Source organism: Panicum hallii, chromosome 3 (genome assembly GCF_002211085.1).
Source record: "Panicum hallii strain FIL2 chromosome 3, PHallii_v3.1, whole genome shotgun sequence".
Classification (NCBI taxonomy): domain Eukaryota; kingdom Viridiplantae; phylum Streptophyta; class Magnoliopsida; order Poales; family Poaceae; genus Panicum; species Panicum hallii.
The window spans coordinates 52,813,124-52,822,242 of NC_038044.1; positions in this window are offsets into that span (position 1 = coordinate 52,813,124).

A 9,119-nucleotide genomic window follows, 5' to 3' on the forward strand; every position below is an offset into this window, starting at 1 on the left:
GAGGACTCGGATTGGGTGATGGCCATGCAAGAAGAGTTGAACAATTTCACCCGCAATGAAGTATGGGTCCTCGAAGCTCCTCCGAAAGACAAGAACATTATCGGCACAAAGTGGGTCTTTCGAAACAAGCAAGATGAACATGGGGTGGTGGTACGCAACAAAGCAAGACTTGTGGCAAAAGGGTTTTCTCAAGTCGAAGGTTTGGATTTTGGTGAAACTTTTGCTCCGGTCGCAAGACTTGAAGCTATCCGCATTCTTCTTGCTTACTCTTCACATCATAATATTAAGTTATATCAAATGGATGTGAAAAGTGCTTTCTTAAATGGCTTTATTAACGAACTTGTTTATGTTGAGCAACCTCCCGGGTTTGAAGATCCGAGGAATCCTAACCATGTTTATAGGTTGCACAAGGCACTCTATGGACTCAAACAAGCTCCAAGGGCTTGGTATGAGAGGCTTCGTGACTTCCTAATCATGCAAGGTTTCAAGATCGGGAGGGTGGACACCACTTTGTTCACAAAAGACGTCAACGGGGATCTTTTCATTTGTCAAATTTATGTTGACGATATTATCTTTGGCTCAACTAATGATTCACTAAGCCATGAGTTTGCTACCATGATGTCTAGGGAATTCGAGATGTCCATGATTGGTGAATTGACTTTCTTCCTTGGTTTTCAAGTGAAACAAATGAAGGAAGGGACATTCATCTATCAAGAAAAATATACTAGAGATATCCTGAAGAAGTTCAAGATGGATGAATGTAAGCCAATTAAGACTCCTATGGCTACAAATGGGCATCTCGACTTGGATGTGAACGGTAAACCTGTTGATCAATCTCTCTATCGTTCTATGATAGGGTCTTTGCTTTACCTTACCGCATCTAGGCCCGATATAATGTTTAGTGTGTGCTTGTGTGCCCGTTTTCAAGCTAACCCTAAGGAATCACATCTTTCGGCTGTAAATAGGATCCTTCGGTATCTCAAGCACACCCCTAGCATAGGCTTGTGGTACCCCAAAGGCGCTAGCTTAGATCTCTTGGGATACTCGGATTCGGATTTTGCCGGAAGCCATGTCGATCGCAAGAGTACCTCCGGGGGTTGCCACTTGCTTGGGCGTTCTCTAGTTTCTTGGTCGAGTAAGAAGCAAAATTCCATGGCTTTGTCCACCGCGGAAGCGGAATATATAGCAGCCGGTGCATGTTGTGCCCAAATTCTATATATGAAGCAAACCCTTTTGGACTTTGGTGTAAAACTAGGAAGAATACCACTCCTTTGTGACAATGAAAGTGCTGTAAAAATTGCCAAGAATCCGGTTCAACACTCTCGCACAAAGCACATTGATATTCGCCATCACTTCTTGCGTGATCACGAAGCCAAGGGGGACATTTCCCTTCAAGGTGTGAGATCCGAGGAGCAATTGGCGGATATTTTCACAAAACCTTTAGACGAGAGTACCTTTGTTAGGCTAAGAAATGAGCTAAATGTGTTAGATACGGCAAACGTCATGTAAGTTGCCATGTCATATAGAAAAATGCATACATATAGGACACTTGTCTAACCATGGTAAGATAGTGATGAGCAAGGGTTTAGCTAGAGGTGGTGGTCCACTTGTTTTCCTCTAGGCTTGTAGAAAGGCTCATCATGATGAAGCTTTCCGTGGGATCAAACTTGACTAGTAGATCTTAAATTCTCGCTATGCATTTCTTGTCATATAGTTGTGCATCTCATGTTTACCTTTCTTTCGCATGTGTTTGTAATTTGCATTATCATTGCATGCGTAAAGGTCACAAAGGAGATCACTTGATGAAAATGAGACTTGTTTTACGTGCAAGATCTTAATTCATGAGAAGTGAAAAGAGTAAAGTGTTAGGTGCGTTATTGCCTAGTGAGCAATGTCATGGTGAGTTTGAAGCCTTCCTCCTTCAATATTCCTATGACATGGCTCATACATTTTAATTTGGCGCTTTGTCTCTCTTGCGACTTATCCTTGATTTTGAAAAGAAAAACTATTTAAGTTATTAAGCTATTCTAATTACTTTGAGGGGTAAAGTCGCCTATGCAAGTCCATTAACTTGAGTTTAGTTGAATCTTATAAGTTCATTGGACTTAGCATAGAAAAGTGAGCTGAGAGAGGGTTTTTGGGTTCACCGGTTAAACCGACGTTCAATGGATCTATACCCATCGTTTTAACCGGCGATACTAGGTGTCAGCCTCAGCTCAGTCATTTCAGACGTTCAACCGGTGTATACAAAGTTTGCATCATCGGATCAACCGGTGAACATAACATGCTTCCGACCTGAAAATCAACTGATATTTGCATCGTTCAACCGACGAGTTCACTTTTCAGATCATCGGTTCAACCGGCGTACTGATGCAGATTTGGCAGAGTTTCTGGTAAACTACACCGACGCAATCAACCGGTGTTCAAAACCTAAGCATCGGATCAACCGGCGATAAGAAAAACTGCGGGGGCCACATGTCATATTTCTCTCTTGACCGGTCACGACTTCTCACTCCCGCTCGTGTTTTGCTCGTCCCCTCGCCTTCGCCCTCACTCCCGCCACCGCGCCGTCGCGACCACCAGCGCCGCCCAAGCTCCACCGTCCCATTGCCGGTGCATTCCACGCCGTCGCTTGCACGTCCTGCACCTCCACCATGCCGCTGCCCACGCATTGCACCACATACACGCATACACGCCTCGCACGCCACGTGTTCGGCATTTTGCCCGAACCATCGCGCTAGCCCTCACTCATCGCTCCGCTTTCTTGATTTTGTTGTTTGTCGAGATGGGTCGTGACAAGAGGAAGGGGAAGGAGATAGTGGTCGAGGAGCCCGCTCGCAAGCGGACTCGCGCAGCGAGAGAGGCCGAGAGGGCCGAGATGGTGGCTAAGGCCGCCGAGGAGTAGGCGTCAGGCCGTGCTCGTCCGTTCGCTATCAGGGACACGCCAGCCAGGGGCAGAGGCAGAGGCAGAGGGATGGGCCGAGTCAGAGGTGCCAGGGCCACCAGAGCCACAGCCGCAGCAGCAGCAGAGTCAGAGCAATCACCTTCAGCGGCAGAGTCCGATTCAAATTCAGAGACAGGGCAGTCTGAGCAGTCTCAGGGGCAGGATACACAGCAGTCACCAGCTCTGCGACGTTCTGGCCGCACCCGGCAGACGTCCCCCGTAGAGGACACTTCACCAGCGACCGAGCGTCGCACTGGACCGAGGACGCGAGGAGGTCACCAGCCCCAGGAGCCTCGCAGGTCCACAGCAGCAGATGTAGCAGCTCGTCGTGCCGAGGCCCTAGCGGCCGAGCGCGCAGTGTTCCGCATGGACACTGTCGTGCGTCTGGAGCCAGGTGTGCTGCTCCAGAACTTGACCAAGGCCAATGCAGCGAAGGTCAAGAGGCTCAGGTGGAGTGTACAGGAGGAGGAGTGGTTCCCGGTGACACGAGACAGCAGGGTTGATCGCAGATTCTGGACGCTCCTTCAGGCCAGTTTCTACGAGACCTATCAGAGGCGGGGCCACAGGATCTTTCCTCACAGAGTACTAGACTGGGTTTCACTGAGGACAGCTGCAGGGGGAGCCCATGTCAGGGAACACTTTGATCACTTCAGGGGTCTGCCCAGGTTGCTCTCGATTGAGAGGAACAGATATATTGAGGATTGGGTCAGGGTTTTCTATGCCACAGCCTGGATAGCCCCAGAGCGCAGAGCTGTTCACTTCATGTTTGGGGGGCAGGTGTTTGGTTTGTCCAGAGCGACACTTGCAGGGATTCTAGGAGTTGATTTGGTTGACGTCTCCCTGCACGAGATGGTATATGGTGATGCAGATCCACCTCGCAGGGCCATGATTGGCGGGATTGCACCTTCACACGAGGCGATCTCACAGTGCTTCCGCCAGCCCTTTCCAGCTTCTTACGCCAGAGTCCCCAGCCTGCTGACCCCAGAGGCTTACGCTGTTCACATGGCACTCCGGAGGACTTTGCTCCCAAGGAGTGGCTACCCAGAGGGATTCACAGGTCTACAGCAGCTGCTACTGCTTCACATTCTCACTCACGAGCCGTTTGATATTGTTGACTTTATTCTGGCTGAGATTGAGGATGTCATCACTGATGGGATGGGAGTCGTGCGTCAGTTTCCTTATGCTCACTGGATCAGCTTCATCTGTTCTATGATTGTGCCAGCTGAGTCACCCGTCAGTGCAGTCTACAGGCAGGACGAGGTTCCCTGGTTTCCAGTTTACCGACCGACAGCACCCTCAGACAGGAGGAGAGGGAGACAGGCAGATCGTGCTGCCATGGCACTGCTGTCACCTGAGGTTCAGGCCCGTGTTGCCCAGGAGGACGAGGCACTGCTAGCCGCAGAGGCACAGCTTCCCGGAGGAGATGATGAGATTCATTGGTCAGACTTAGAGTCAGACTCCTCCGAGGATGAGGAGTACTTCCCTGCACCTGCTCCAGCGAGTCATGATCACGAGGCAGGAGGTTCCGGAGAGCCAGCTCCAGTGTCAGCTGCTGCAGCTACCACAGTTTCCGAGTCTCAGGTGTCTCAGCCGTCTGAGCTCACCGCACTTTTGCAGCAGCTGGTCACACAGCAGAGGGAGGATCGCCGTGCTCAGGAGGAGGCCAGGAGAGCCCATGAGGCCCAGCTTGCAGAGATTCAGAGGGAGGCCGCCCGAGAGCGAGCTGCTACAGAGGAGCGTTTTGTCGGCCTCATTGACCGAGTATCTCAGAGGACAGACGCTCAGTTTCAGCAGATGCAGCAGGGCATGATGGCGATGTTCGGGATGATTTCACAGCTATATTCTCACACCGGACTCGCCCCACAGCAGCCAGGACAGTCAGGCCTTCAGGGCACCGGAGCACCACCACTTGCAGTTACACCAGCTCCGGCCTCCACTGCTCCAGCTTCTTCTGCGACCCCGGAGATCATGTTCTCATTGTCAGCATTACTTGGGTCTGCGAGTCGTCCTCTCTTCTCTCCACTGCCTGCGACCTCACTCTTCCAGGAGTCACCCTCAGCAGTGCAGTCAGTTGGCCTCCCCGTCGTACCACAGCCACTACCTTCAGGGGGAGGCGGAGAGGTGTCCTTAGTTCAGCAGTCGTCACAGCCGGCAGCATCAGCTCTTACTACTTCAGATGTTGAGACATCTTCTGCTGAGCCAGCTACTACCTCCACGGATCCTCTCCCCGGCAGTGCTAGCACCAGAGCCTCGACGACAGCTACACCTCCAGTCAGCTCAGCACCTGCCGGCAGCTCAGATCAGCAGCTCCCTTCCGTCACCGAGGATCCTCCATCTGACGACGACGATGATGATGACCCGGATCGCTTCCTCGCCGTCCCTCGTCAGCCGGATCAGTAGCTATCCTTTTTGTGCTTTGATGCCAAAGGGGGAGAGGGAGTGAGAGTCAGGGGGAGGGTAGCATTAGAGAGAGCTCGATCAGGACTTTGTTGTTTCTTATTGTATTATATTTGGTTTTAGTTCATGGATATGTACATTTGTCATTTGAGCATGCTGAGCTTTTGAGACATATCTATGGATTTCGTTTGAGCCGTTGAGCTTTTTGGTTCTTTTCTTTCGAGTTTGCTTGTGTTTATTCTTGCCATATCTTTCTCGCTCTCTCGTTATTTATGTCTGTGTTGTCATCAATCACCAAAAAGGGGGAGATTGTAAGCATCTAGGCCCTTAAGGTATGTTTCAGTGATTAATGACAACCATTATTGTGACTAATGAGTTTGTGCAGACTTTTAGATCATTATCGCTCATATTGGTTATATGTCAAAAGAGGCCCCTAATTTTCATTATTCAAAAAGACGATCTCGGCATTGAACTCAATAATATGTCAAGACTAAGGATCTTTCTACTCCTAAGTGTCATAAGGTTGAGAAGGACACTTAGGTTAGTATAGGTTTTATAGTTTTGTAGTGATCGCACTATTAAGAGGGGTTTAGGCTTAGTAACTTGAGCATGGACATGGTCATTTGAAAATGGATGCACACAATGGTCACTCAAGTTTCTAGAAGCTCAAATAAGTGGTTCTCAACTTATATCTCAAGAAATATTTGGATTTCATTCAAGACTCAAGTCAGAAAAGGCAAAATCAGAAAAATCCTATTCACCGGTTTAACCGACGCTTCAACTCTTCTATACGTCGGTTAAACAAGGTCAGCTGAGTTTGACAAGTCAATTCACCGGTTCAACCAACGTTATTTAAAATTGGACGTCGGTGCAGTTGTCCAGAGACTTGGTATTTCAGTTGATCAATGGATAACTACACTCACCGGTTAAAACGACGCTATTTGAAATTGGACGTCGGTGCAGTTGTCCAGTGACTTGGTATTTCAGTTGATCAATGGATGACTACACTCACCGGTTAAACCGATGCAACGACGGTTAATCTGCCCAAGCTGTAACGGCTAGTTTTCAGAAGGGGCAGTTTACATTCACCGGTTAAACCGACGATGACTATTGGAGGGACGTCGGATTAACCGGCGCTACGCAGTTTTTCTGGCAGCTTTTTCTCCAACGGCTCTATTCGTGTGAGCTGCCCATATATACCCCTCCAATGGGTCATTCTACTACTCTTGACACAAGGCAACACCCAAACACACTTACTTTAGTCAAGAGCCACCTTGAGCTTCAACATTTCATACACTTGTTCATTCAATCATTCAAGAAGCAAGATTAAGGACTTGAGTAGAGAGAAGCTTGTGTGCATCCATTCTTGGTGATTGGTTCTTGCTCAAGTGAAGGCCTTAGCTTGTTACTCTTGGTGATTAGCATCACCTAGGCGATCTTGGTGATCGAGGTGATTCTCGCGGAGCTTGCCAAGGATTGTGGAAGCCCGGAGAAGAGATTTGTACGTGGCTTGATCTCCACCACACCGGGATGGTGAACGGAGACTCTTAGTGAGCACCCTCGTCTTGGTGACTTGGGAGGTGACAATACTCTTTGTGAGTGTCACAACGTGGATTAGGGGTGTGTGCCAACACATCGATACCACGGGAAAAATCCGGTTGTCCCTTGTCCACTTTACTTATTCTAGCATTATCTTTCATGCAATTCATTCATGTGCTTGATTTAGGGATCACTAGTTAGCTCTACCTTGCTAGGCTTTATCTCTTCTTATCTTATCTAGCTTGTGTAGGTTGTTTAGTTATCCGGTTGGTGAATTGGTGCCTTTCTAGTTTTTGCATAGGTTAAGGTTGCTTTATCTTGTTTTAGAAATTGAAAAAGGCCCAATTCACCCCCCCTCTTGGTCCATCGATCCTTTCAACCTTCCGATAACTGTTTCTTTTCAACCGTAGCTCCGTTAGCCGTGTTTCTTGCGCTCTTGTGACCGTAGCAACGAGCCCTATCCTTTTGTACGCTCTTTTAAGGTTTTCATTTTTTTTGGTGTATCTGTTCTTAGTCATTCTTGTTTGTTTGCTTGCTTGCTTGTATGCTTGGGCCCGATGCTTGTCTGACGTTAGAAGGAGCGCGATCCAAGAGCTTTGAAGATTTAGAGTTTCAAGAACAAGAGTTGAAGACTCTGAGCAGCTATTCTCTAAAAGAAAGGCAAGTGTTTTCTTAATCATTCTTTTGTCCTAATAATCACAATAAATATAGCTTTTTCTATATGCATGTATGTGTCCTAATTTTGATGGATCCTAATTAAGGATATGCCTAGTCTTTGTGATCATTCCTTGTCAACCTAGGTTTTACCTTTATGTTGGGTAGTTATTGCTTAGTTGCTATAACTGGTTCTGGTTTGGGAATAATATATAACCATGATGAAAACAATAACGATGTTACACCTGTTTTATCCATGTTCATGCTCTTTGTGTTGTTAATCACAAGACAATATGTTTTAATCGGAACATGGATAACCACCCAGGAAAACAGTGCAACCACAATACTACATGGCCCTGATCTTAACTAATTAATTAGAAACTTTAGCTTATGATAATCTTACCGAAAGGGCAAAAGGCGTTGCGTCATCGGGGTATAGCTCGATCCTCTTGAGGTTTTATGATATGTGGTCCTTGGCTAAGGCACTACCTCATTAGGGAGGGTTATGACCGCTTTGACTTGAATCCTTAGCGGATTGTCATAAGTTAGGAAATCTTTGTAAAGACCTCGTAGTGAATCCCTTGCCACTCAACTCGGAAGTGTTTAAGAGGCTAGCTACCTCAGGCAAATTGGGAGACACGAATTTTATGGGTAAAGTGTACAACCTCTGAAGAGTGAAAAATAATATATCAGCCGTTCTCATGGTTAAGAGCGGCTTGGACCCTCACATGATAATGGAACTTGAAGATGAATTAAATCGTGGATCATATTTATGGTTGTGGTTATATTTCTGCTATATCTCTTCTATTTCTTTTAATATGGGTTGGTATGAACTTATACCTTAGTAATCAGGTGCTAATAAAACTTGACCAACTAAAATTACTTATCGCAGTAAGCCAGTCAGCCTTTCCTTGCTTTTGGCCTTCATGTCATATAATTCCCAACACTTGCTGAGTACCAACCATAAGTGTATTCACGCTTGTTATAATTGCTGCTCAAAGGAGAAAGTGATGTGTAGTCTTTTGAAGACGATGCTGAGTTCTAGGCCTACACAACCCCTGGTCGATTGCCTGTGAAGTTTGGAGTCTTCGTTTTCAGGATAAGCTGTATAACTCTGATAATCTTTATAGTCTTTTAATTCTCTTTTCGTGATACTGTTGCTGATTATTCACTGATGAAATCACTATATGTATGGAACTTGATCCTGGCATACATATAGTTATGCATTCGGTTTTATCCTTAAAACCGGGTGTGACACGGGCCCCACAAATTAGCGAGCAAAGAGAGGAAGGAAGAGGTAAAGGAAGGAGGAAACAACCTCGCGTCAACACTTGAGTGGCGAACGAGTTCGGTTATGGGCCGAAACAGGTTCGGGTGGAGGCTGAAAATGGAAACATGCTGACAGTACTGGTTGAACATGAATAGGCTATTCGAGAATGTGAAATAGAAAAGAGAGAGAGAAAGATCAGGCTGGGTCATTGACGGATCAGTTCAGGACCTTGTAGCGGCAATTTTGGTTATCGGTACTGGCAGTTCGCTAGCTTCAACGAGCAATAAAACTCCGGGATAGAAAGAGAAAGGAAAG